Source organism: Crocuta crocuta, unplaced genomic scaffold, assembly GCF_008692635.1.
Source record: "Crocuta crocuta isolate KB4526 unplaced genomic scaffold, BGI_CrCroc_1.0 scaffold116, whole genome shotgun sequence".
Taxonomy (NCBI): Eukaryota; Metazoa; Chordata; class Mammalia; order Carnivora; family Hyaenidae; genus Crocuta; species Crocuta crocuta.
In genome coordinates this window covers 4,678,351-4,683,612 of record NW_027531562.1, presented here as the reverse complement: position 1 = coordinate 4,683,612, position 5,262 = coordinate 4,678,351, and positions in this window count along the sequence as shown.

Genomic DNA, 5,262 nt, shown 5'->3' with positions numbered 1-5,262 from the left:
AAGGTAGTAGATAAATAGCAAAGTTAGTAAAGTAGTAAAATTAGTAAGAAAGTTAAAAGAGGAAGGTAGTTAAAGGAACTATGATTAAAATAATCAGCTAAGAGAAACAGAAGTACATATGATATCAAATCATAAAATATGTAAAAGGGAATAAAAATGTTGAGGTTTTCAAAGGGATTAAAATTAAGTTGTTATCAATTTAAAATAGACTGTCATGGATATAAGTATTTATAAGTAAACCTCATGGTAACCACAAGGCAAAAATTTATAGTAAATATGCAAAAGAGAAAGAGAAAGAAAGTATACCACTAATGAAAGTCATCAAACCACAATGGAAGAGACCAAGAGAAGAAAGAAACAGAGAGGAGTTACAAAAGCAGTCAATAAATAATAAAATGACAATAATTATATACCTATCAATAGTTACTTCAAATGTAAATGGACTAAATTTACTAATCAAAAGACAGAGTGGCTGAATGGGTAAAAACAAAACAAAACAAGACCCACCTATATGATGCCTAAAAGAGAACCACATTAGATGTAAGGACACACAGACTAAAAGTAAAGGGATGGAAAATGAAATTTTTATATTTTCTTAATGTTTGCTTGCTCCATTTCCACCTACACATATGAGGAGGACCTCAAAAGAAAGGGCCACCCAACCATAAAATAAGGGGACAAATCATGAAGCAGAAATCAAACATAACAGTTTTGAAACAAAGAGAAAGAAATTTGAATCAGTGTTAAAATTCTAAATTCTTTTAGGTTACTAAAATAGGCTCTAACCAGCTGTTCTCAAACTTCAGCGTGTATCAGAATCACTTGGATATTATAGAATAGATAAATTCTGGACTCTACTCCACAGCTACTGAATCAGAATTTCCATGGGGACACACAGGAAACTGTCATTTTGAAAAAAGCTGCTTGGATATGTTTGAAGTAGATAATTTTTTAACATATTGAAAAACCAATGCTAGCTCAATTTCAATTATATTTCAGACTGATGACTTTATTACCAAAGAGGTCAAAAACATAACTTTAGTTAACCAATCAAACTTTGAATTCTTGGGGTGTCCGGGTGGCTCAATCAGTTAAGTGTCCAACCTTGGCTCAGGTTATGATCTCACAGTTTGTGAGTTCGAGCCCTGCATCAGGCTTTGTGCTTGGAGCCTACTTTGGATTCTGTATCTCCCTCTCTCTGTCCTCCCCTACTTTCATTCTTCCTCTCTCTGTCTTTTTCTGTCTTTCTCTCTGTTAAAAATAAAGATTAACAAAATATAAAAAGAAATTTTAAAACTTTGAATTCTTGATAATGTATCTTGATTGTCCAAAGTTGGGTAATAATATATTGTAGATTGGCATAAATGTCTGGGGAACAAAGATCCCAACTCAGTACCCACACATAAAAGCCAACCTTTGATTACCGAGTATCTGTCTTTATGCTTTGCTATGTTGTGGGAAAAAAAAGAGTAGATTTTGTTCATTACATAGACAATGTCTAAAAGTGTGAAAGACCGGAAGGAAGTGATTCTTGTGGCACTATGGATTGAGAATGGTCTTAATGGAGACTGTAACACTCATATGATATTGTCTTGGTGAATAAATCATGAGAGGTTTAACAAGAAAGAAATCCACCTGGATTGCTAAGGCTGACATCAGAAGTGGTTGAAACACTACAGCAAAGAACCCAAACACAGCCAAGAATTGAGCTGAAATCAATTTCATCCTTGGAGAAGCTAGATCAGTTAGCTCTTTATGCCAAACTATTTACTAATTCTAAGGAAAAACTAGATATCTGAATAAATGATGCTGTGAATAGTCTGATTTCTGAGGAAAGGTGGAACATTGAGAAGAGTTCATTTGCCAATCCTATAGACCTACACCAACTAATAGGATAGTCACTAATCATATGTGGTCTTTGCACTTGAAATGCGGTTACTACAATTGACACACTACATTTCTATTTTTATTTCCTTTTAATTAATTTCAATTTGAATATAAAACTGAATATCCACATGAAAAAAATAATTACAAAACTCTTAATATAGACCTTACATCCTTGATAAAAATTAACTCAAAATGGATCACAGATCTAAATGTAAAATGCAAACCTATAAAACTCCTAGAATGTAATATAAAAAAATCAAAACTACCTTGGGTTGAGCAATAACTTTTGAGATAACACCAAAGGCACGATCCATAAAAGAAAGAATGGATGAGCTGAGCTTCATTTAAAGTGAAAACTTCTGATCTGTTAAAGACACTATCAAGGGAATGATAAAAAAAAGCTACAGACTAGGAGAAAATACTTGCAGAAGCTATAACTCACAAAGGGACTATTATCCAAAGCATAGAAAGAACTCTTGAAAGTCAACAATAAGAAAAAAAAAACTGATCAAAAATAGGCAAAAGATTTGAAGAAATACCTCACTAAAGAAGATATACATATATGTAATATATATGTATTATACACACACACATGTCATCATATATCATCAGGGAAATGCAAATTAAGACAACAATAAGCTGTGACTACATACCTATCAGAATGTCCAAAATCTTGAACACTGATAACACCACATGCTGATGAAGATGTAGAGCAACAGGAACTCTCATTCACTGCTGGTGGGAATGCAAAATGGTACAGCCATTTTGGAAGACAGTTTACAGAACTAAACATACTCACCATAAGACCTAGCAATACACTCCTGGGTATTTACCCAAAAGAGGTTAAAACTCACTTATTTCCATAAACAAACCTTCACAGATGTTTACAGCAGCTTTATTCATAATTGCAAAAGTTGGAAGCAACCAAGATGTCTTCCAGTAGGTAAATGAATAAATCGGCATATCCAGACAAGGGAATACTATTCAGCATGAAAAGGAATTGGCCTATCAAGTCATAAGAAGACATAGAGGAAACTTAAATGCATATTACTAAGGGAAACAAGCCAATCTGAAAAGGCTGCATACTGTATAATTCCAATTATATGATGTTCTAGAAAAGGAAAAACTATGGAGACAGTAAAAAGATCAGCGGTTACCAGGAACCGTGTGGAGGGAGGGATAAATAAGTAGAACAGCAAAGATCTTTAGGGCAATAAAACTACTCTGTGTGAAACTGCAATGGCATATATGTGCCATTATACACCTGTCCAAATCTTACAATACCAAGAGTAGGCCCTAATCTGAAATATGGTCTTTGGGTGACAATGATGTGTCAGTGTAAACCCCTCACTCGCAGTTAATGTATCACTATGGTGGTAGGTAGTGATAATAGGGAGGCTATTCATGTGTGGGATCAGGAGTATATGAAAAATCTCTGTACCTTCTGCTTAAGTTTGTTGTGAACCTAAAGCCATTCTAAAAATGTCTATTTTAAAAAAACTCAATCTTAAATCTGATGCGTATGTGATTTAGCTATTATAAAACCTTTAATTATGTTTGAACACTCAATTATATAAATCTTTGTCTTCAAATACTCACAAAATATATAAATACAGATCAAGCATATTCAGTGACAATTTAGTGTTCTAAGTGAGAGATGCTGTAAGTAGAAAAGACACACTCGGTTTTGAAATATTAGTATGAGAAAAAGAAGATAAACTATCTCAATAATTTTAATACTGAGTATATGTTGAAATATTATTATTTGGATATATATGGGTAAATATGGTTAAATATTATAAAAATAATTTCATTTGTTTCTTTTTACTTTTTAAAATGTAGATGCTAGGACATTTAAAATGAGTCAGGTGGCATGCATTCCATTTCCATTGGACAGAAATGCATAGGTAACTTTTAATAAGGTAGACAACTATTAATAAATTGTTGCATATGTAAGTCATATCTAATTTGCTATGTATTTTTGCCATTACATTGTCTATTGAAACAGAACAGAGAATCTTGCATGTGTAACTATGATTTAGGTTCCATAAGGAAACTGAGGATTGTTATTTGCACACAAAGAGACCTGGAAGCAAAAGATACTATTTCTGGAAGATGACCTCAAAGGAATAAAGCTACTGTGTCTACCAGCATCTACTAGTCTTCCACTGTCCCCAAACACCAAAAGGGAAAACACAGACATAGGCAGAAAGACTAAACTCATGATTCATTTAAAAGACCTAATAACTTGAGGAAGAAGATAAAGATGAGCAACTAGAAAATGCATAAAAAAGCATTTTCTGAGAACCGATCTTCTTTGTGATAAGATGCAAATAATTAAAATTCTTATACTAAAGTTCTGAAAGGTAAAGCAGATGAAAGTGACTTTTCAGAAAGCTATGCAAAAAGATCAGAACTCTCCTATATTCAACATTTCATTACTCGACAACTTCAAAATTATTTTGAAAACAGAGAAAGAAAAGTTGGGGGCTTTCATTAAAAGCCTAGTTCTAAGGTAAATATCATTATGTAATCCATAGAAGCCAATACAAGTTGGAAATCTAATCAAATTTATTCTTTAGTAGAAAAATAATATGTGGCATTTTGTGATGTAATCATTCATTCAAAATACATTTACTCAATATCTCAATGTAAAAAATGTCATGTCAAATGTTTTGGAGACTGTAAAAGTGAGTTATGTAAAAGCACTTCCCTCAACTACTAAAAAAACATCTATTCTCAGAAAATACTCTTTTCAGATTTTATACATACTACCCTTCTAAATTCCTTGTCTTAGATTATGCTCATGCTCCTAGATTCCAGCTTCTCTTGCATGGCTCTGTATTTTTCGATTAGGTAATTGAAGATTTCCTTTACTAATCCACAGACCACTCCTCTCTGGTATCCTGATGAATCTCAGCCACCCACTTTCTACTCACATGATCCTTCATCCTCACACACAACAGCACATGAGAGAGGAACCCCAACAGTTAAGGACCCCGTGCAGTGCACTGTCAGTGCACTGTCAGTCTAAGGTGGAAATAAATGGAAGCGAAAGTAGTCTGACTTAATCATGTCAAATGAGAAACCACTTGCTCTTCACTCTCTGATTCTTATACCTCTAAAAAACATACAAAGAAAACAAACGTACCATTTTCAAAAGTGATCTACCAAAAACCCAAATGGAAATGTATATGCTAAACAGAACATGCTAACAAATCTAATTGAGAAATAGTTTTTCTAATTGTTGGAATTATGATTATAATCATTCTTTCCTGACCCCTCACCTTGAGTGATGGATGAATAAAGTATGTAATATAGTTGCTTCAAAAAAAAAAAAAAAGCTCACCTGTTATAAAAGCTAAAAGCATGGAA